Here is a 25,644-nt window from a genome sequence, read left to right as displayed (position 1 = left end):
CTTTTACTGGACTATGGCACCAAAGCCTTCATTTGCAACTAGTCTGAGTTTTTTTTCATGTCTATAACATCCTCCCCTGTATAATCCAGTCATTGCTGCCTTTGTATGATAGCTGAGACTGCTGCCTCTCTAGCATCTTCATCCCTGATCAGTTTACAGAAAAGTCAGGCCTGGCAATCAATTTCATGTCTTCCAAAAGATAGAGCACCGAGCCACAGGGCTTCTCCCACAGACTTTAGTTCCAACTTGGGATGGGCAAGCCTTTCTGATGCAGTCCCAGGTGGTTCAGATATTGAGAATCCAGATTCAAACATCTGAATATTTGACTTAGATTTACTTGAATAATTACAGCCTGCTTCACTTGGATTCAAATCTGACTCATTTTTTGTGGGGGTAGGCAGATTTGATATTTCATTAGGGGTGTGCAGGACAAAAAAAATGTTTGTGTTTTTTAGGGTTTTTCCCAATTTTTAATCGTATTTTTAGGTTTTGAAAATAGTACACACTCTTCAGAAATAGTGCGCACCATTTTTTGCAAATAATGTGCAATATTTCTAAATAGCCTGCACTATTCTAGTATGCACTAAAATTGATAGAAGGATAAACATCAAATTTTGTAGTTTTTTTTATAGTTTCACTTGAAAAGAACATGAAACAACATAGACAATGTCTATGCCATTTCAAATGAACGCACATCCCTAATATTCATATATCAATATTATAAAAATTTGAACTTCTCAATATATTCAAAAGTAGGGTGAATCTTCAAGTCCTCTGACTGTAAGTGCAAATCTGAACATAAGTGCAAAAATGCAGTTGAACAAAATGTAAAAAAAAAAATCTGAAAAAGTTAAATATGATAATCTGCATATCAACTGGTTTTCAGCCTGCTCTGATTAGGCTATTTGAGATGTTTCACCATATTCCTTTAAATGGGGCTTAAATTTAATCAAAACCTTTTCACCCAGTCCCATTCTCAGTGCCTTGAAACTGAAGAGTGTATGCATGGACACAATATAAAACACTAACTCATAGCTTAAACTTGTAGCCTTCTATCCGGTTAGTGAAAAACGACTGTAGTTGATTGTAAAATATGCTGTTGCACAGGAAAGGGTAATTTTTTTGGGGGGAATAAGTGTAGTGATGATGTAGCCTCCTGAGAAATGAATTTGCTTTAGAAATGAAAAATGTTCTTGAGCAAGTTAGAAAAACTTCTAAACATGGTCACGATAAAGATATGTGTAGATTAGTGCAAATAGCAATCTGAGCAACAAAAAGAAAAGAAAAACCTACATTACTAAATCAAAGAAATAGAAGAATACAGTCAATGGAATATAAAAATTTGAACATTTTAACTTACAAATTGTGATAAGTATAGCATTTTCTATGGAGCACAGTATCTGACTCTACATTACAGGTCAGTGAGATGAGTAACAGTCACAGGGATTTGATGAATACAGATATATAACGCTCAAGACTGTTAAATCAAAAAGGACTGTAATATATTAAATCAGTCTTCAGCTTCATAAATCAAGGTATGATGCATTAATCTGTGTTGGTTTATAAATCATAACATTTTTAATAGAAACAGGTCATTCATTTTCCAAAGTAAAAGTTAGAAAGTTTCCTTTTCCAAATGATGTGCTAACTGCCTGGAGCACTGACAGATGAAAGACAATTTGTACAGATCTTGTGGACTTGGCAGACTTTCCTACCAATCCCAGATGCTGAAGCACGTGTTAATATCCTTTGGTTCACGTAGTCTTCTCCTAAAACAAATACAGTGTGTGCAGTCTGACATTCAAATGAGCAACAAATCTTAATTCAAACTCTGGTAATGACTTGCAGTAACAATAACCCTACGGGCTCTGAGTGTGGTCTTTTGCGCAAGAGTCCAAAACACAGAAGTCTCTCCTCTAGGGAGTCTGTACACGCAAGTATTTTGTAATGAAACCGGCTGCTTGGCAGCCCCCTGCCAGCAGAGGTCCTCACAGGCAGACTGTGATACATTACTGGAGGACCTTGCAAGACTGGAAGATTGGGCATCCAAATGGCAGATGAAATTTAATGTGGACAAGTGCAAGGTGATGCACATAGGGAAAAATAACCCTTGCTGTAGTTACACGATGTTAGGTTCCATGTTAGGAGCTACCACCCAGGAAAAAGATCTAGGCATCATAGTGGATAATACTTTAAAATTGTCGGCTCAGTGTGCTGCAGCAGTCAAAAAAGCAAATAGAATGTTAGGAATTATTAGGAAGGGAATGGTTAATAGAACGGAAAATGTCATAATGCCTCTGTATCGCTCCATGGTGAGACCGCACCTTGAATACTGTGTACAATTTTGGTCGCCGCATCTCAAAAAAGATATAGTTGCGATGGAGAAGGTACAGAGAAGGGCAACCAAAATGATAAAGGGGATGGAACAGCTCCCCTATGAGGAAAGGCTGAAGAGGTTAGGGCTGTTCAGCTTGGAGAAGAGACGGCTGAGGGGGGATATGATAGAGGTCTTTAAGATCATGAGAGGTCTTGAACGAGTAGATGTGACTCGGTTATTTACACTTTCGAATAATAGAAGGACTAGGGGGCATTCCATGAAGTTAGCAAGTAACACATTTAAGACTAATCGGAGAAAATTCTTTTTCACTCAACGCACAATAAAGCTCTGGAATTTGTTGCCAGAGAAGGTAGTTAGTGCAGTGAGTGTAGCTGGGTTCAAGAAAGGTTTGGATAACTTCTTGGAGGAGAAGTCCATTAATGGCTATTAATCAATTATACTTAGGGAATAGCCACTGCTATTAATTGCATCAGTAGCATGGGTTCTTCTTAGTGTTTGGGTAATTGCCAGGTTCTTGTGGCCTGGTTTTTGGCCTCTGTTGGAAACAGGATGCTGGGCTTGATGGACCCTTGGTCTGTCCCAGCATGGCAATTTCTTATGTTCTTATGTTCACTGAGCTATGCTCGGGAGCACTTCTGACAATTCTTGTTGGTGCCACCATCAGCTATTCAGCGAGTGGGAATTGGTAGCGGTAGGGGGAGACTCGGCAGGCTAGATGAAGGAGTTTGCTGGGCTGTTTTCAGCCATGGACCTTATGTTTGACACCCCTTGCATTAGATCTTTGGTTCCTCTATATCAGTGGTTCTCAACCCTGTCCTGGGGACCCCACAGCCAGTCGGGTTTTCAGGATATCCACAATGAATATGCATGAGAGAAAATTTGCATGTTATGGAGGCAGTGCATGCAAATTTTCCCTCATGCATATTCATTGTGGATATCCTGAAAACCCGACTGGCTGTGGGGTCCCCAGGACAGGGTTGAGAACCATTGCTCTATATACTAACATGCTAAATCTTGCCTAGTGACCCACTTACTATAACATGAGCCACAATGATCTGGACTTATTGCTTTAATATTACAGGAGCTGAAGTAGTAAAATGTGTTTATTGACCTCTAATTGCCAACTCAGTCACCCCCTATCACATCTATACAGACAAGTGCAGCAAATCCTTCTTAATCACCGTTATAATGTGATAATTATCACTTCCTCTCCCCACTCGACAAAAATGCTACTTTTTTTTTAGCAACCCATACTTAAAGATTTGATGATTTTTGATAGAGTTATACTGTGATGGCCATGTAATAAATGTTTCCTTGGGCAGTTATAAAACACCCATAGCTGAGAAATCCCTTCCAACCTGCTCTGAATCCAAGTTTCTATCTGAATGTTTGATTCAGACTCAGATTATCTGCCTTATGGTTTGGATTAATTAAATGTCCCCTATAAATCTTCTTGGGCTGAGACAATTTCACTTTGTAACCTCTATGTTAAAACAATTGAACAATGGCTAAGTCATAGCCGACTCAACTTAATACAAAAAAAACAGAACTTCTTCTCCTGAGTGTATTAGAGGACTCCCCGACCGGCCCTCCTTCTTTGGTCACACTGGGTAACGAGGTAATTAAAGTTAAGAAAGTCGCCCGTAACTTGGGAATTCAAATGGACACAAATTTATCTCTATCACATCAGGTTTCTAATCTGGTAAAAAATTCATTTTTCAAATTGCATACCTTAAAAAGACTAAAACCCTTACTTTTGAAAAATGATTTTCAAACTGTGCTTCAGTCTCTTCTGTTCTCTGGTTTAGACTATTGTAACAGTTTGTTCTTGGGTCTTCCAGATTCTGCGATCAAACCATTGCAGCAAATACAGAATTCAGCGACCCGTCTTTTAGTAGGATTACCTCTGAGATATCATATTTCCCCTATTCTGTATAAGCTCCATTGGCTCCCGATTAAATTCCGAGTAAAATATAAGGTTCTTTCTATAATTCATTCATTAATTTACGATCAAGACTCAACATGGCTCTGCACATCCTTACGATTGTATAAACCAATGAGACATCTCAGATCAATATCGCAATATCTGCTTGATGTCCCCACAGTCAGATTAGCAAGACTTAATATGACTAGGGAAAGGGCCTTTTCAGTGGCAGGACCAATGTTGTGGAATTCTCTCCCTAACACCTTAAGGCAAATCTCCAGTCATAATGAATTTAAGAAGGCAGTAAAAACTTATTTATTTAAGATTGCATATGGTCATCTTGAAAATTGAACACCCCACCTTTATAAGCCATGTACTCTGCAGTTTCTGACTGTTTGATTATACACTTATTAGGAACCTGGATTGTACAAGTTAAAGTTTTAGGCTCTCTTATTTCCTTTCTTTCTTTATCTGTTTTTTGTAAAAAATTAGTTTATTTATTTTTGAGCAGGGATTATGATGGTTTATTGTATTTTTTTTCTGTACTTTTCTTTAACTTTTTGCTGATTTATTTTTAATTTTTTATTATATTTAATTTAATTTATCTTTTGGTTAACTTGATCTATATAATTGATTCTTGTAAACCGTCTTGATCAAACTAGTTTGAAAAGACGGTATAGAAATATTTTTAAATAAATAAATAAAATAAATAAATAAAGGCAGAAAATCAGGTTTAAATAAATGCACACATTATTGGAATCATCTATTCAGAGACTGAATTTTTGCAAAAAATAATCTGGATTTGGACTCTTTATTTATTATTATTATTATTTATTTATTAGATTTTTATATTCCACTTTTCACACTTTTTTAAGCACTTCAAAGTGGATTACATTCAGGTACTCTCTTGGACTGGTGCAAATTTTTTAGATTCACATTATTCAGAATTTTTGAGATACTGATGTACTGCTAATTTCTTATACAGGGTTTCTCACCAATATTACTCCACTCTTCATGATATATAATTTGTTTTCCATATAAGAGAGAATAGCTGCTGTACTAGCTGGGTTCCTACCTGATATCATAAACCCTCGCCAGCTGCCAACCAGTCTTTTGAATAGGTTGCCAAGTAAATAGGCAACCACCCTGCCAGCCAGTAGCTCAAAGCCCAGTTTTGTTCCTCTGAGATGATGAACATCGCTTTTCTCCTCTACTCTGTACAATCATCTGGTGTAACATTGTCAAACAAGTGCATATGCACGCACACAAATGCATGTACACACAAATGTGCAGACACAAACACACACTTTTTTTCAAATCAAATCTGATAAAAAAAACTACCATAAGGCTGATTATCTATCATAAAGCCATTCATATCTGGTTATCTAGTAATAAACTGGTTATCTAGAAATTATAATAATCGGCAAAATGTTAACTCCTGATTTTACTACCTCTTTGAAATTTTAGGGAGTCCAGATTTTGATTTCTAATGAGGCTCGTAATCTGGGGGTGATTTTTGACAGATGATTATCAATCACATGTCAAAAGAGTTTTGAAAAGTTAATTCTTTAAGTTCAGAATACAACACAGAATGAAACCTTATTTCAATCCATGTGACTTTTTGTTCCATTCTGCAGGCCTTAGTTTAATATCTCTTGATTACTATAACATGATATATTTAGGTTTGCCTCAAAATACATTTCGGGCCATCAGTATGCAATTTGACCACTGACCAGTACCTGTTGCTATGATCATGTTACACGTATACTCAGTGCTTTATATTGGTTGCCAGTGCAATTTAGAATTACTTTTAAGATTTTATCCCTTATCCACAATGCATTAAATAAGGAGGCTCCCCAGTGCTAAACTTCTTTACTTAAAATTTGGAGACTGGAATGAAATTTATGTTCATGGAAAGGGCCTATTGGATGTACCCAGAACATGTCAGGTAAGGTTAATAGAGTCAAGAGAAAAAATGTTTTTTGTTGCCAGTGCCATCAGCTCAATAGCTTGCCAGAGGCTCTAAGGCTCCAAGTGTGCTTTAAGACCTTTAAGAAGCGGCTCAAAACTTACCTGTTTGAAGACTTTTTCATAAATATTCAGGCAGCTTTGTTTGTGTTCTAATTTTACAGATTTTACTTTGGAGCTGTGCCATGTCTAATATTAGTGTTGTGGTCTTTATATTTTATGAATGTTGCTTTGTAACCCACTTAGAATTTTAGATAATGTTGGATATAAATATTTTAAATATTAAACACACACACATAATAAAATATATTATCTTACAAAGAAGACCCGCAAGGGGGGAATTGGAGATAGAGAAGTGGTGGATCATCTTCTGCCACCTTAAATGTCTCTGGACAGAAGAAGTTTTTCTAGAGCTACACTTTTGGTGCCATTCATATTTTCACAAGATTGTAAGAATATCCTTCATCTCTATTTTTGTAATTGTCAATCTTTATTTAAAGGACAAAAGTTATGGATTTTACCTGATGTTGTTTATGTAATGGGCAAGGTTTTCTAATCATGCATTATGGCAGCCTTTTTTTCTTAGATATTTGTATTTCATTTTTCTTTGTTATTGGTTTAAATCCCATAGACCATTTACAGGCCTCCCTCACTTATAGTGGTCTAAGAAAGGATTGCATGTGATTATTAATTTTTTTCTTTTCTTTATTTGTTTCTATATTTAGTACTTTGTTTATCTTGTTTTGCTTTTTCAAATATTCTATGTATTTGACATTTAAACTTAATAAAGAGAGATTTAAACAGAAAAGGTAACTGAATTCTTCACTGTTAGCATAGGGGTAGATTTTCAAATAGCGCGAATTGGCCTACTTTTGCTGGCGCATCAGGCGCAAGCAAAAGTAAGCTGGATTTTAGTAGATACGTGCGGAGCCGCGCGTATCTGCTAAAAACCTGGATCAGCGCGCGCAAGGCTATTGATTTTGTATAGCCAGCGCGCGCCGAGCCACGCAGCCTACCCCCGTTCCCTCCGAGGCTGCTCCGAAATCGGAGCGGCCTCGGAGGGAACTTCCTTTTGCCCTCCCCTCACCTTCCCCTCCCTTCCCCTACCTAACCCACCCACCCGGCCCTGTCTAAGCCCCCCCCCTTACCTTTGTTGGGGGATTTACGCCTCCCGGAGGGAGGCGTAAATCCCCGCGCGCCAGCGGGCCTCTTGCGCGCCGGGACGCGACCTGGGGGCGGGTACGGAGGGCGCGGCCACGCCCCCGGACCGCCCCGGGCTGTAGCCATGCCCCGTACCCGCCCCCAAAATGCTGCCGACACGCCCCCTATACGCCGCAACGACCGGGCCCGCCCCCGACACGCCCCCCTCGGAGAACCCCGGAACTTACGCGAGTCCCGGGGCTCTGCGCGCGCTGGTAGGCCTATGTAAAATAGGCTCACCGGCGAGCAGGGCTCTGAAAATCCGCCCCATATTGTGTTGAGTTTGTTCTTCTTCATCGAGTAGCACATGCACTTTGTAAACAAAAAAGGTTTTGGAAATTAAAGACATGATATATACTAAGGGGTGATTTTTCAAAAGAGTTACGCACGCGAAAATGGCATATACACCCATATGTGAAATGTTCGCATGTAAGTCATATTTTCCATATGGGTCGCATATGCTTATGTATATCTGCCTTCGTGAGCAAATATACTGACCTAAAAAGTGGATGTGTTATGAGCATGTCTTTCAAGGGAGCTAAGTATAGATTGAACAGCCAAATAATCTGAGGTTACACATAGGCAGCTATAAAAATAGATGAATGGAGGATAGAGATTACAGGACAGAGCTGCATGGCAGTATATGGATGATAGAGTAATTATAGTAGGCTGTCCTGAAAAGGGTTTAATTCAGGGTGGGCATGAACCTTAGCATGCATCAATTAAAAGAGACATACACAGAACTAAAAATAATAATTTTTATATAAAATATTTAAAAATGTAAAACTACTTACAATATAAAAATCAAAATGGGAAAGAAGTGGGAAAAACTAGGGCATAAACTATTTACATTAAAAAAAAAAAAGGAAGCCAGGTCCTTAATGATCAACTCATGTCCATCACCTCAAAAGCAGCTGTGAAGCCCTCGAGTCTAGGCTAGCCACTCCACCTCCTCCACCAACCTCCTGAGGTCGGTTCACACCCCCACTCATTTCCTCCCTCATCCTCTGCATCACCTAGCCAAACCAGCAAAGGTGCCAAGCCTCCTGGCCTGGAGTGGGTGCTCCAGCTTCTGGAAGATCACCAGAGAAATGATCGCCTCCCTCACCAATCAATGGCTGGGCAACCTAAGGACCTGCATTATAATGTCTCAGGGCAGAAAAGGGAGGAGGCCCTACCTGGAAGGTGTGAGAGAGAATTGTATTAATTGTCCTGGGGCCTCCCATAGAGGGGAGGAGAGAGTTGTGCAGCCACAGGGTCCACCATTGGTGGTGGTGTAACGCATTCCCCTGCAAAGGGTGCTGCTGCTGCTCCAGCTAGAGAGGCTGAGCCTCGACTTTTTCCTCCTCCTCCTTCTCTTTTTCCTCAGAGCTGGTGTTATCTGTGTCCCCACCTATGAAGTTTGGGGTGGCTAGCAAGGGGGGGAAGGGGGCACCATTTGTGCCCTAGCAGAATTGGAAACACTACCTACATGAAAGTACGCACATATACAAAAGCAAAAGTATGCACACACAATTACATGTGTACAAAAGCTTGTGCACACTTTTGGTAGCAAAGATACATGTATTTTAATACCTATGCGGCTTCTGTCATGCAGGTTTAAAATTACAACATAACATACCCATTTATGTGCACAAATAGTGCACTGTGCATGTTTTCGAAATCTGGGCTCTAAATGTAGATTTGTCCAACTGCTGGAAACTATTGTCATCTATGATGGTAATTTTCAAACAGTCCTCATAGGCTAAAGGCAGCAGGCATGTTTTACTCACAGACGTTAGACATTTTTCACAATGAATAAATGCACATAATCCTGCTTTGAAAATGTGTGGTTATATGTGAAACCGGCGCCAACATGCACACACAATGTTACACCTGCGAGGTAGCAGGCACAACTTTGTGCATGTATATTATTGTCCATACTTTTTGAAAACTGAAAGCATATGTGTAAGTTTTGGCCTCTTCTGAACTCTGCACCCTGAAACGCTTCTTTGTAAAGTATGCACAAAGTGGCTTTTGCGCTTTACTTCTACATGCAAACCCCCTGCTCCGGAGCGATTTTCTAAAGGTAAGTTACACACATGAAACCAGGGTTCAGGCATGTAAATCCTTTTGAAAATTACCCCCTTATATTTATTGTTTGCAGTGGACTCATGTGTAGAACTCTTTAGCAACAGGCATTGAAAGCAAGTATAATAATGAAAATGTTACCAATTAGCCATTTTCAACATGTGCAGGTAATCCAATCACTGTTGTTTTGCCTGATGGACTGAGATTGAACCAGCCAGGGACTATACCATTTGTTGGACAGGAAGATTAATGTTGTATCTTCTAAAGAAATGTCAAATCTCTTAATCATCCTGAAAAACTGTAACTTTTCAACATCTGCTAAAGACCCCATACTGATAGGTCAAATATTGCATCTTTAAAGATAAAATAAGCAGAAACAGATTATTGTAAATATAAATATATAAACAATTGTGTGGGTGTGGGTATCTATCTATCTATTTATCTATCTATATTTATTTATTTACAGGTTTTCTGATTGCTTTCTATATCAACTCATTCCTAATTTTTTCCACATTTTGGCTGCTTTTGGTCTTTGTACCATATGGATGATGGATGGTTGAGAGGTATGGCAGCTGGCTTTAATTGAAATCCATCAGTTCACCATTCCATTGTAGCATAATGTATTTTTCCAGACTAAAACATGCAAGAATTAATGCTCCCTAAGCTGCTTGATATCACCATATTACAGACAAAGCTAAAAAGTAAAGTGATGTCAATAGTTTTAAGTGTTTCAATACATTATTTTGGAAACTTTGTAAACTGGGATACCATTTATTCTACCAATAACCTAAAAGGATTCCAATTTTCTTCTGAAGCAAGATATCTATTAGAATTCTGCACCAATACAATACTTTATAATGTTTCTTTGTGTTTTAGACTATGCACGGCTAGCTTATTCCTGCTCAGTTTAAGAACAAGTTCAAACATCTGTCTACATGTCTTTTTTTTTTATGACAGGGACAACATGTATTTTAAACTGAAACAAATGAAAATGGACACAATTTTGTTTTTCGTAAAACATATTTTGCTGAAATTTCCTGTTTCTAATGAAAGCACAACTCTAATATTTCTGGTTGTGCAATGCCCACTATTTGTACATAGTTGAACATACTAATGTTTATGTGTGTAAACCGTTGTAAGCACTAATCTACAGTATGTGTAATGTGTGGCCAACTGCGGTAGCCATGCCACTGTTGATGTTTGCTTACCTCCCAGCTGCCGTGCCTGCCACCACCACTGCCGCTGCTCAGCCTTCCCTAGGTGTGCACCCTCCTTTGATAATGGTTCCGAGGTGGGAACTTCTCTGTGGCGCCTGCTGATGACATCATCCAGCCTGGCTATTTAAACCTCAGCTGTGCAGCAAGCCAACACCTCAGCAGCAGGTGCTCCTGCAATCACAGCTCTTAAACAATACCTTCAGATCCTTCCCTCAGGTAATAGAACAGGAGGAGCATAGGTTTCATCTCTTGATGAAACCTATGCTCCTCAGCCTCTTCCTTGGTAAAGATGCTTCTTCTCCCGAATGATTGGAAATTGATTCCCTAGAACCAAGGGCGCTCATTGTCAAGAGGAACAAAAATAGACTGACTTAAAAGGGGGAAAAACAAACAGAGACAGGAAAGGTGGAAAACCTCCCCGTCACCAAAAATAAGGAGATAATCACTGAGGAAAAACAACTTAAAGTGAAACTCTTTTGCATTGGGTCACTCACTGATCTAGCCATATGGAAATGAGACAAGCAGAATCTTCTCTTCCTTGGATCTAACCTTACACAGGGACACCCCCAGTCCTCTGTGAAGGGGCACCAAGGCTCTCATAGGGAAAAAGTTGCTCAAAAGAGTAAAACAGCTAAAAATAGATCAGACATACAGGAGGTAGAGACATCCTGCCTTCTAAAAAGTTAACTAAAAATCCCCAACTAAAATGCAAATAAAATCCACATCCTAAGATGGAGGCAGGGGTTTATAAGCTGCTAGAGCGCACCATTTGCAGCTCCTACTTGGGGGAGTCAAACCCAAACCTCTTTTCACTAAATATCTCTGAACCTCCTCAGCTAGACTGTACATTCCTTCTGGTAAGGAAACCAGAGGTTCTTTACACATCCCAGCTGGTGTTTTCCTACTAAAGTAAGCTGCATCTATCAACTGCCACACACAAGCAGAGAAAGTGCCACACATAAAGCAGCATTTAGTAGTCTAAGTGGTAGCATCTGCAATTGTCACAATCCACACCTGAAATGCTATTGGTCATGGTCACTAGCATTTTGGAATAAGGTGGGTTTCCAACAATGGCCCTAGGCTTTTATCCAGGCTGCAAGCCCTCTAATATCCTTTGTTATTTGCTCACACAGAGAAGATACATGAGTGTCATAGTGGAAGTACAAGGAAAGGTCTGACCTGACAGAGAAATACCTCATGTACCTCTAAGATGCTAGTACTAAGCTAACAAGGGAACAGGCTTTATATTATTAGAACATCATCCACATATGACTTGGAGACCACACTACTCAAACGGTTAGGCATTAATAGTTAAGGCCTCCACACAAAATAGGCACACTTTATCTCAGGCATATAGTATCCATCGGGAATGTACATGCATAATGATGGCAAAATATATATGTACATGGTTTGCAAATACATTTATTCTCTATATTATAAAACTACCCTTGTGCACCTTAGCAGCTAACTTTTCACCTCATGTGATGTACTCAATTGACAGGTGTGGATGGAGGTATTTAACATCTGTGCATGTTCCCAATGCCCAAAACAATACTATGCCTGCCAGGAAGGATGCTCAGCTGAGTAAACCCAATTTCCTTCCCCAAAAAGTGGCCATGCTAGTGAACTAACCTATGAAAATCCTGATCCTTCTATATGGCAAGTCCTCAACCAGAATTGATACCTACCAGAAAAAAAAGAAGTAGGAAGCCATTAAGAACAATACCAATATAGTATTCCATAATGTATGTATGTATGTATGTATGTATTTATTTATTTATTTAGTGCTTTTTTATACCGGCATTCATGATACAGATCATATCATGTCTCAGGTTCTATGCCACAAATGCTGTGGCCTGTAACATAGGGTGAAAGAGATGCAGGTAAAAATACATCCTGATATTCAGTCACCCATTCCTGGCTACTTCTGCAGCTGAATATCTGGCTAAATCTACCTGTACAAAACCTGAAGTTAGCAAGTAACTCATTTAAAACAATTAGAAGGAAATTCTTTTTTACTCAGCACATAGTTAAGCTATGGAATTCATTGCCAGAGGGTGTGGTTATAGCAGATAGTCTACCAGGGTTTAAAAAAGGTTTGGATAAGTTCCTAGATGAAAAAAAACATTAATTGCTATTATGGTAATTAATAAGCAATAGTAACTTGTGATCTATCTAATGTTTGGGTACTTTCCAGATACTTGTGACTTGGATTGGCTACTGTTGGAAACAGGATACTGGCTTGATGGACCCTTGGTCTGACCCAGTATGGCATATCTTATGTTCTTATGATTTAGGCCTGACATTTGCACTGCTGCAGTTACCTGGCTAAGTTTAACAGGTTGGAGCTGACTATCAAACTAGCTGACTAAATTTGAAAGCCTGGCCCTGGAATGCCATTGACCCTGCCTCTTGTTTATCAGTAAAATGTGTGCAGCTTGCAAATTTAGTCAATTAAAGGAGACCCATTTTAAAATGGGTGGGTGTACCCAGCTAAAAGCAGATGGTAGCCAGGCAAATCTTTTGAATATTGACCCTCAACCCCCCCCCCCCCCACCACCACCCCCCAAGACTGTAATTACAGCAGCATCCATATCTGCCTCTGCTATGGTGGTCTTTGAGAATTTGAGAATTTCCACACTTGAATATCATAAGAACATAAGAAATTGCATTACTAGGTCAGACCAAGGGTTCATCAAGCCCAGCATCCTGTTTCCAACATTAGCCAATTCAGGCTACAAATGGTCACATGGTAGGAGCACTGGCTGGCCCGCGCCATTTTTAAAGATGGTGCCGGCCGTCCATTACTCCTACCATGTGACAGGGGCCGGCCAATGGCCCGGTTACCCTGTCACATGGTAAGGGCAAAGGGCCATCGGTGCCATTTTTATTAGTGGCAGCTGACGGTCCGAGAGCGGGAGATCGCTCCCGGGACTCCCACTGGACCACCAGGTACTTGTAAAAGGTTTTTTTTTGGGGGGGTCAGGAGGGTGGAGGAAGCTAAGGGATCCATTTTAAAGGGTCAGGGTGGGTTTAGGGGTTGTTTTTGTTTTCTGTTTTCCTGCCCTCCCCCAAAATGATAAGAGAACCCCACGAACAATTCCGTGGGGTTTTCCTATTGGTTTCGGGGAGCCCCTGATTTCTGATGACTTTGAAAATATCATACGTCAGAAGCACGATTCACATCCCTACTACATATACCTGGCAAGTACCTAAACTCTAACTAGATACTATGCTACTGATGACAATAATAGCAGTGGCTATTCCCTAAGTCAACTTGATTAATAGCAGGTAATGGACTTCTCCAAGAACTTATCCAATCTTTTTTTAAACCCAGCTACACTAACTGCACTAACCACATCTCCTGGCAACAAATTCCAGAGTTTAATTGTGCGTTGAATGAAAAAGAACTTTCATGCTTACTTCATGGAGTGCCCCTAGTCCTTCTATTATCTGAAAAAGTAAATAACTGATTCACATTTACCTGTTCTAGACCTCTCATGATTTTAAAGACCTCGATCATATCCCACCTCAGCCGTCTCTTCTCCAAGCTCAACAGCCCTTACCTCTTTAGTCTTTCCTCATAGGGAAGCTGTTCCATCCCCTTTAACATTTGGTTATCCTTCTCTGTACCTTCTCCATCACAACTATATCGTTTTTGAGATGTGGTGACCAGAATTGTATACAGTATTCAAGGAGCGATACCCAGGTATTGTGACATTATCCATTTTATTCACCATTCTCTCCCTAATAATTCCTAACATTCTGTTTGCTTTTTTGACTGCCACAGCACAATGAGCTGATTATTTCAATGTATTATCCACTATGATGCCCAGATCTCTTTCCTGGGTGGTAACTCCTAATATGGAACCTAACATCGTGTAAATGCAGCATGTGCTATATTTCCCTATATGCATCACCTTGCATTTATCTTCATTAAATTTTATCTGCCATTTGGATGCCCAATTTTCCAGTCTGACAATATCCTCCTGCAATTTATCTCAATCTGTTTGGGATTTATCTACTCTAAACAATTTTGTATCATCTGCAAATTTGATTACCTCACTCATCTTATTCCTTTCCAGATCATTTATAAATATATTGAAAAGCACAGGTCCTAGTACAGATCCTTGAGGCAGTCCACTGTTTACCCTTTTCCACTGAGAAAATTGTCCATTTAATCCTACTCTCTGTTTCTTGTCTTTTAATCAGTTTGTAATCCACAAAAGAATATCACCACCTATCCCATGACTTTTTATTTTTCTTAGAAGCCTCTCATGAGGACCTTTGTCAAATGCCTTCTGAAAATCCAAATACACTACATCTAATGATTCACCTTTATCTACATGTTTATTAACCCCTTCAAAAAAAGTGAAGCAGATTTGTGAGACAACACTTGCCTTGGGTAAAGCCATGCTGACTTTGTTCCATTAAACCATGTCTTTCTATATGCACTGTGATTTTGATCTTTAGAACACTTTCCACTATTTTTCTAGTTACTGAAGTCAGGCTAACTGGTCTGTAGTTTCACAGATCACCCGAGGAGCTCTTTTTAAATATTGGGGTTACATTAGCCACCCTCCAGTCTTCAAGTACAATGGATGATTTTAATGATAGGTTACAAATTTTAACTAATAGATCAGAAAGTTCATTTTTAAGTTCCTTCAGAACCCTGGGGTGTATACCATCCTGTCCATGTGATTTACTACTCTTCAGTTTTGCAATCAGGCCTACCATTAGAGATGTGAATCGTGTCCTCGATCGTCTTAACGATCGATTTCGGCTGGGAGGGGGAGGGAATCGTATCGTTGCCGTTTGGGTGTTTAGAATATCGTGAAAATCATTAAAATCGTGAACCGGCACACTAAAACCCCCTAAAACCCACCCCCGACCCTTTAAATTAAATCCCCCACCCCGAAATGCCTTAAATTACCCTGGGATCCAGCGGCGGTCCATAGCTAAATCGGGGGAAGGGGGAGGGCAGGAAAACCGGCACACTAAATCCCCCTAAAACCCACCCCCGACCCTTTAAATTAAATCCCCCCCCCCCAAATGCCTTAAAGTACCCTGGGGTCCAGCGGCGGTCTGAAACGGGCCGAAAACCGGCACACTAAATCCCCCTAAAACCCACCCCCGACCCTTTAAATTAAATCCCCCCCCCTCCCGAACCCCCCCAAATGCCTTAAAGTACCCTGGGGTCCAGCGGCGGTCCGAATCGGGCTCCTGCTGTTGAAGCGTGTTGTCTTCAGCCGGCGCCATTTTGCAAAATGGCCGCCGCAAAATGGCGGCGGCCATAGACCGAAACGATTCGACCGCAGGAGGTCGCTTCCGGACCCCCGCTGGACTTTTGGCAAGTCTTGTGGGGGTCAGGAGGCCCCCCCAAGCTGGCCAAAAGTCTCTGGGGGTCCAGCGGGCGTCCGGGAGCGATCTCCTGCCGCGAATCATTTTCAGTACGGATAATGGCGCCGGCCATACGCGTATGGCCGGCGCCATTTTCCGTACGGAAAATGGCGCCGGCAGGAGATCGACTGCAGGAGGTCGTTCAGCGGAGGTCCGGAACCCTCGCTGAACGACCTCCTGCAGTCGATCTCCTGCCGGCGCCATTATCCGTACGGAAAACGATTCGCGGCAGGAGATCGCTCCCGGACGCCCGCTGGACCCCCAGAGACTTTTGGCCAGCTTGGGGGGGGCCTCCTGACCCCCACAAGACTTGCCAAAAGTCCAGCGGGGGTCCGGAAGCGACCTCCTGCGGTCGAATCGTGTTGGTCTATGGCCGCCGCCATTTTGCGGCGGCCATTTTGCAAAATGGCGCCGGCTGAAGACAACACGCTTCAACAGCAGGAGCCAGTTTTGGACCGCCGCTGGACCCCAGGGTACTTTAAGGCATTTGGGGGGGTTCGGGAGGGGGGGGATTTAATTTAAAGGGTCGGGGGTGGGTTTTAGGGGGATTTAGTGTGCCGGTTTTCGGCCCGTTTCGGACCGCCGCTGGACCCCAGGGTACTTTAAGGCATTTGGGGGGGGGATTTAATTTAAAGGGTCGGGGGTGGGTTTTAGGGGGATTTAGTGTGCCGGTTTTCCTGCCCTCCCCCTTCCCTCGATTTAGCTATGGACCGCCGCTGGACCCCAGGGTAATTTAAGGCATTTGGGTGGGGGATTTAATTTAAAGGGTCGGGGGTGGGTTTTAGGGGGTTTTAGTGTGCCGGTTTTCCTGCCCTCCCCCTTCCCCCAATTTACGATTTTTTGATGATAAATCGGGGGAATTGGTATTGTATCGTGGACCTAACGATTTTTGACGATTTAAAATATATCGGACGATATTTTAAATCGTCAAAAAACGATTCACATCCCTACCTACCATATCTTCTAGGTTCATTGTGATTTGGTTCAGTTCATCTGAATAATTACCCATGAAAACCTTCTCCGGAACAGGTATCTCCCCAACATTTTCTTCAGTACACACTGAAGCAAAGAAATTGTTTAATCTTTCTGCGATGGCCTTAACTTCCCAAAGTGCCCCTTTAACCCCTTGATCATCTAACGATCCATCTGACTCCCTCACAGGTTTTCTGTTTCAGATATATTTTAAAAAGTTTTTACTGTGAGTTTTTGCCTCTACGGCCAACTTCATTTCAAATTCTCTCTTAGCCTGTCTTATCAATGTCTTACATTTAACTTGCCAATGCTTATGCTTTATCCTATTTTCTTCTGTTGGATCTTTCTTTCAATTTTTGAATGAAGAACTTTTGGCTAAAATAGCCTCTTTCACCTCACCTTTTAACCATGAGGGTAATTGTTTTGCTTTCCTTCCACCTTTCTTAATGTGTGGAATACATCTGGACTCTGCTTCTAGGATGATATTTTTTAACAATGTTCACACTTCTTGCACACTTTTTACCTTTGTAGCTGCTCCTTTCAGTATTTTCTAACTACTTTTCTCATTTTATCAAAGTTCCCCTTTTGAAAGTTTAGCGCTAGAGCCGTGAATTTACTTACTGTCCCCCTTCCAGTCATTAATTCAAATTTGATCATATTATGATCACTATTGCCAAGCGGCCCCACGATCATTACATCTCTGACCAAATCCTGTGCTCCAGTGAGAGTTATATCTAAAATTGCTCCTTCTCTCGTCGGTTCCTGAACCAATTGCTCCATAAAACTGTCATTTATTCCATCTAGGAACTTTATCTCTCTGGCATGTCCTGATGTTACTTTTACCCAGTTAATATTGGAGAAATTGAAATCTCCCATTATTAGTGCACTACCAATTTGGTTAGCTTCCCTAATTTCCCTTAGCATTTCACTGTCCGTCTCACCATCTTGACCAGGTGGACGGTAATATACTCCTATCACTATAATCTTCCCCAACACACAAGGGATTTCTACCCATAAAGATTTGATTGTGCATTTAGTCTCATGTACAATCTTTATCCTGTTGGAATCTATGCCATCCCAGACATAAAGCACAACCCCGTATCCCAGTTGGTCCTCTCTGTCATTGTGATATAATTTGTACCCCAGTATAGCACTGTCCCATTGGTTGTCCTCTTTCCACCATGTCTCTAAGATGCCAATTAAGTCTATGTCATCATTCACTACTATACATTCTAATTCTCCCATCTTACTTCTCAGACTTCTGGCATTATCATACAAACATTTCAAAGTGTGTTTTTTGTTTGTATTTTCATTCTGCTTTTTAATTGTTAGGGATAAATTGGAATCTTTAGCTCAGGTGAGTTTTTAATTACAGGCAGTTTGACTACTTTTCTTATTATTGGAACCTCACTGTCGGGATGCCCTAATTCTAATGCGGCATTAGTATCCTTTGAAGATTCCTCTCTCTGAACCATGCGCTGCTAAGCAACAGTTGGCTTTCCCCTTTGTTCTAGTTTAAAAGCTGCTCTATCTCCTTTATAAAGGTTAGCGCCAGCAGCCTGGTTCCACCCTGGTTAAGGTGGAGCCCATCCCTTCAGAAAAGACTCCCCCTTCCCCAAAAGGTTCCCCAGTTCCTTATCAAACTGAATCCCTCTTCCTTGCACCATCGTCTCATCCACGCATTGAGACTCCGGAGCTCTGCCTGCCTCTGGGGACCTGCACGTGGAACAGGGAGCATTTCAGAGAATGCTACCCTTGAGGTTCTGGATTTCAGCTTTCTACCTAAGAGCCTAAATTTGGCTTCCAGAACCTCCCTCCCACATTTTTCTATGATGTTGCTGCTCACATGTACCATGACAGTCAGCTCCTCCCTAGCACTGTCTAAAATCCTATCTAGATGATGTGTGATGTCTGCCACCTTCGTACCAGGTAGGCATGTTACCAGGTGATCCTCATGGCCACCAGTCATCTACACCACCTGTCTACATTCCTAACAATCGAATCACCAACTATAACAACTGACCTAACCCTTCCCTCCTGGGCAGTAGCCCTTGGTGACACAACCTTGGTGCGAGAGGACAATGCACCACCTGGAGAGCAGGTCCTTGCTACAGGATCCTTTCCAGCTGCACCAGTTGATGCTCTCTGATCATGAGATCTTCTTCCTCTAAAGCAGCACCAGGGCTGCTAGTCTGAATTTGGGACTTGGCTACTATGTCCCTGAAGGTCTCATGTATATATCTCTCGGCCTGCCTCAGCTACTGCAGGTCTGCCACTCTAGCCTCCAGAGATCAGACTCATTCTCTGAGAGACAGGAGCTCTTTGCATCGGATACACACGTAAAACTTCTCATTGCAGGTAAAAAATCATACATGTGACACTTGATACAAAAGACTGGGAGGACCCCTCTTGCTGCTGGACTGCTGCCTTCATCAAAAATTTGTTCAATTCCTAGTTGCTATGGGAGTACGAATATGTCTAATTAGGGTCCTTTAAATGTATTAATGTATTCACTATATATCTGGTAGTGGCCTACAAGGGAATGATCAAACTCTCAAAAGTGAGGAGAATTTGTAAAGTGAAGTTAAAAGGCTTTTTTTTTTTTTTAAGTGTGAAAGTGGCACTTGCCTATAAATTAAAGAATGAGCTAGGGGTAGGTGGGATAGGGGTTGGAGGATTGGAAAATTCAAACACACTAACTTCTGTTTATTAGCTGCCTTACTGACTAAAACACCAATATACTAACTTTTCTTTATTAGCTGAATTACTATTTAAAACACCGACAAATGCCTTACTGACTATTTAAAATACAAACACACTAATGTCTGTTTATTAGCTACCTTTCAGTTCTTTGAGTTTCACTCAAAGAATTGAAAGGTTTGAGATTTGCATGCTGTTAGGTGGGCACTTCTGGTCCTTTTCTACTGCAAATGGTGCGGGTCCTCTGGAAGCTGGGGCTGGAAGCTGAGGCTGAATATTGATTCCCACCTCTCCAATACTGTGATTACAGCCATATCCACATCTGCCTCTGCTATGGTGGTCTTTGAGAATTCCCACACCTGAATCTCCATAATGATACTCTGCTATGGTCTTACTTGATTTCCTTTTGTTCTCTTCTTAGTTTTCCATTAATTATTTTATCCACTGTCCTTTCTCTACTTCTGTTTGCTGTTGCTTCGGTTGATTTGTGGCTTTTCTTCTCTTTTGGGCTTTTTCTGTTTATCCCAGTTCATTTTGCTTATAAGAGAGAGCAGTTTTGCCTCCTGTATGCTTGATTTAAATGCTGCTCTAAGTAGGACTTTAAAAGATGGCTAAGAACTGTAATACCTTACCTGGATGGATCCTTCCAAATGTTTTCTTAATCATCAATCTACCCCAAACCACTTTCCCTGCATGAAGCTTTCAACCATAAATTGAAATTCTTTGTGAGTACAATTTGTCCTTATCTCATGCAGGCAGGTAATACTTCTGCGAAGGCCTCAGATTTAGAGATGAAGGACTCTATAGGAATGGCCCATCAACTCGTGATATTCTTTTTATCATACTTGGTCATTTACATATTATGGAAATCATGTTTCTGGCTTTTTTTGACAGTAAAGGTGTGAAATCCAAGACTTTATAGCAATAAAACAACTATACTTCCACCTTATTACCTATTTTACACAGATTTTGTGCTTCACAAAAGCTAAATAATGTATGCAAAAACAAAAAAACCCAGCAATATTACACACAAAACTCCACATGCAAAGCATAACCTTAGAATATCAGCCTCTTAGAAATCTGTTCCAGACCCCTCCCTAATAAACTGAACTTTTGGATATTAACTAATCTTCATTAGCAAAGTCATTTATTCATAGGATTGTGGGCAAGGTTCGTGATATTGACTGGAGATTATATATTTTTTCAAACCAGTTATTATTTTCCCTTAGATAGATATATGCATATATTATTGTTTTATGTGCACAGTCTCATAATTTATCTTGTGTCTTAAAGAAGACAAAACAATCCTCATCCAATATGGCAAACATGTATTCTGATTAATGAATCAAAACAGGAATAAAAAGCAAGGCTTTATTTTGTACTATTAAAAAAATATCCCACTCTCACATAACCATCACAAATGTGAGAAACAACAGAAAGGATTTTACTAGCTTTTTTAATTCCTTTGTACTTTACTGGTGAGGGTTGGCATCTCACTGTGAAGAAATTAGTTAAAGTAATTACAAACATCAGAATCTGGGCCTGGCAACTGTCAGAGGCTGTTGTTCACTTTAGTCTGAAAGGAAATGGCCTATAATCCCTTCTGTTCCCATTGATTTCAGCCAGCCATGATTTACCTAGGTTTGCCTTGCAGGGATCGTGTGAAAAGTGACAGAAGACTGCAGCTCTTTCATTCCCTGTGACTCTTTATCATTGCCTGTTTATTGCAAAATGCTTGCTAAAGTCATTTGGGCAGCACTAGCTGGCACAAAAAGAGGATATTTGCTGAAAAGACCCAGTATGAGGTATCATGCCTCATACTCCTGATGAAACATTTGAGACTTCAATAGAATTTATGACCAGTTAACTCACTGGTTCATTTATACTTTTGTTGCTTGCAGACTAGAGATCTCTGGACGTCCCAAAGTTTGGTATTTGCTTGTTTTAAGCTAGTTTTTTTCTTCTAATTAACCATTACAGTCTGCTACCATACCGAGTGAAAATTATTGCAAATGAAATTAAATAGGCAAATGGTCAACCTTGAAATCTATAGAACTCAGATTTATTTTTAATGATGCTGCCTATCCTGTTTTCCATCCATCAAGTTTGCATTCTGTTAGTGCATTACCAATTTATTTCTGAAACAGTAAAACTATTTGACTTTTGTTGAAATTGATGAATTTATTTATTTAAAAAATTCTAAGAAGGAGCAGAACTAGGGCAAAAGAGAATTCAGACTCTAAATTTTTTTCAGTGCTAAAGAACAGAAAAACAAAAATAAAGTTAAAATACAGTTATTATGTTTGTGCAATGCCTTTCTACTTCTGAAAAACTCCAATTATTAGTCATACTACTCATTCTGTTCTGATATTGTATAATGAAAAAGTAAGAAATTGAAATTTGAAGGTGCATGTGCTTCTGTAATTTACCTCATTTTCATGATTAGAATGTTCCAGATATATTTTAGGCATTCTATTATTGTATTACAATTTAATTTTCAACCTGGTTTGTGATGGAAAGGCAATTTTCATTTTTACTGACAGTTGATATAATCTTTGTTTTGATATTAATTCACAGATACACATTTTATAATGTGTAAAGTTTAAGTTGTTTCCAATTTCCTTAAGTCTCAGCTCCTAATGTTTATGCTCTGCATCATTCACATAAATATCATGGGGTAGATATTCAGATCCTAGTTGTTTATCTAAGTTAGCTGAGTAGACATATCCAGCTAATTTAGATGGGATTTTCAGCAGCCCTCTGCACTATTTACAGGAACAGGGGCAATAGAGATCACATGCCAACCTGACATGTCCCTGACATGTCCCTTAGGGGTCTTTCTGCAACTGCACCGCCTAACTGCCATGACCCAGGTGTTCTACCTGAATGGATCTTCTGCTACCATGCTGCCTTCCACTGTCTTTCCCCTTGTTTACCACTTTAGGGGTATTACCACTAGTGTGTCTACCAGCCATGCCCTAGATGTACCTCCTTAGGAGGTCTTGCCTCCACATGCCTACCTACTATGCTCCTGATATACCACATTATAGGTCTTGTTGTTACCACTTTGCCTACCTACCAGGCACAAGATGTACCACCTTAGGGGTCTTCCTGCCACATGCCTTCCTGCCATGTTTCTTATATACCACCTTAGAAGTCTTACTGCAACTACTCTGCCTACCTGCCATGCTCCAGATGTACCACCTCAGGGGGTCTTGCTGCTACCACTCTGCCTACCTATCATGCCTATTATGTACAAGCATTGGAGTTTTGGTGCCTCTGTAATCTGCTGTTTGGATTTCAGTCTAGTTGCCCCACACTGTTTGTTGGTTTACTGAGGTGTTATATCCCCAGAAAAAAAAATACAAGTTTCTCCTCCCACACCATCTCTTTTATGGTTCATTGTTTTGTTGTATCCCTCTACAATCCCAATCTATTTCTCCCATCCTGATTCTTTGTTGGTTATATTGAGGTGTTTTGTCCTCAGAAATTAAAAAAAAAAATACTAGTTTCTCCTCCCAACCCATCTATTTTCTGGTTCTCTATCTTACTGTTTCATTGTACATTGCTAGGATCCTAGTCTAGTTCTCCCATGCTTTTTCTTTCTTGGTTATATTGGAGTGTGTGTCCCCAAAAACCCTCAGTCAGAAGAGTTTTTGCATGTTCTGAATATGGTAATGGTTTCAGTAGAAAGAGAGAACTACTGCAACACAAAAAAAATAAACAAAGGGAAGAGACTGTGTTCAGCTACAGAACATGAATACAGCTTTCTTAATAAAACAAATCACACACATTACCAGGAAAGCCACACTGATGAAAGACCATTTTCATGTTCTCATTGTAAAAAACAATTCAAACAGAAAGCAAATTTCATAAGAAACCCACAATTACACCCAACAGCAAGATCAATCTCAAATAGGGAATGTAATAAAAGCATATGACACAAAAGTAATACTGATGACAGATCATTCTCCTGTACTAAATCTGCCAAGTTGCAAGTGCTTTAACAGGAAGACAGACATCTTCCATGACACTCTGCCTTACTGCTATACCCTCATGCTATTAAATATGAGCTTGTTGAGTTATAATCTGGGATAAATGCTCATCTTTCAAATCCCAACTGTTTTTATGCAAATAATTGCTTCCTAGTCAAACTGATTTGAGGTCCCCAAAACATTTTTTAAATAACATTTTTATGCAAAAATAAGCTACCCACTGGCGGTAAAACAAGAATTAGTGGAGAACTGTTACTTATCTTTAAAGATTCATGGTGTTGGCCTTAAAAGTAATTCATGCGTGTTCTAAGTCCAACAGGAGACATTTTTTAAAATGTGCTGTCTCAATAATAACCCAATACTGCAGTGTTTTGAAATCACTTCTCTTCATCAGGAGTTAAATAGAATACACTGCAGTAGAAACAGAAATAGCCTGCTGGGCTGCCAAAATCCAATCTGGACCATGTCACCCAGATATTTGAAGGATTCCCATAAGGACTGTACTTCGTAACACAGTGTTCCTGAATATCCTTATGTTACACATTGCAGGTCTTTCTGCCATTCTGCTGTGCTGTCATTTCCCAGAATATACACATTGGGGTGCTCTTACCACTGTTGGAAGATGCTTTGCATCTCTCATGGTGCGTTGGTATATTGATTAGGGATGAGCATTCATTTTCAACGCATTGGCAATCCGCAGCGCATAAGTCCCTATTCGTTGTATTCATGGGTTCGCGAAACACATCGCGATCCTCCACGAATACAACATATCATATTAGTTTCATTCTTTTGGCTCACAGTGATTTCTTAGCGGCAGTCTGAAATAGGAGATAGCAAAAACCAGCCCTTTCCTGTGAGTCATGAGTGATCTCAGAGCCCTGTCATAGACTGGGTCAGACAGGTTGGCAAGGAGAGCAGAATGCAACCTATCAGAGCTAAGCATTTTTTGTAATGCAGCCAATTGCTGCTCTTACTCAGAAGTAGGTGCAAGAAAAATTAAGACCTTTAAGAGAAGACCACACATACATGCTCGCCACAGTCTGTGATCCCCGTGTGAAAGGGAAACTCGCCCTACAGTCCAATTGTCTCTCATTTGTGAAGGACCTACTCTTAGTAAATGTCCATGATCAGGAGCATCATAGGCAAAGACAGATTAGGCATGAAGCAGAGGAGGAAACAGTGGCGGGCACTTCAGAGAGTTGTGCTAGCCCAAGCAGGAGCAGCACTCTATCAGCGACAGCTAGTACCTCCTCCTCTACTTCAGTACACCAAAGGCATGTTGCCCATAAAGAATCATCTGTTCTGCTATGGGCTAGAGAGAAAGCAGCTGGCATGAGTGACTCTTAGCCCACCCAGGCAAAGGAGACACCAGCACAACTGTCAGTGACACGGTATCTCTCAGAGCCTACAGAGGACACGCAGACAGATCTGATGGCATATTGGGCACACAAGTCCACTGTCTGGCCATACCTAGCCAAAGTGGCTCAGCGATATCTTTCATGCTCACCAACCAGTGTGCCCAGTGAACAAGTATTTCAATGACAGGGGATATCATGAACCCTCACCGCTCAAGGCTGGCACCAGAGTTGATGGAAATGCTAGTGTTTTTGAAAATAAACCACCTTTGCTTGGGTTTCCAAATTTTCCCTGTGAATGGCAAGATGAATGCAAGCAATTGAAAGACTTGCAGCAGCTGCAACTGCCTCCTATGCTCCATATAATATCAGCACATGTACCTGACCTGAAGCACTGTGCCTGTCCGTCCACTGTCCAGGCCGTATGTCCTTACAAAGACCTGACCTGAAACGCTGTGCCTGACCATCCACTTTCCAGGCTGTACGTCCCTACAAGGGCCTGACC

Source organism: Rhinatrema bivittatum, chromosome 9 (assembly GCF_901001135.1).
Source record: "Rhinatrema bivittatum chromosome 9, aRhiBiv1.1, whole genome shotgun sequence".
Taxonomy (NCBI): domain Eukaryota; kingdom Metazoa; phylum Chordata; class Amphibia; order Gymnophiona; family Rhinatrematidae; genus Rhinatrema; species Rhinatrema bivittatum.
The sequence above is the reverse complement of the archived record's forward strand: the minus strand, read 5'-3'. Positions refer to the sequence as shown.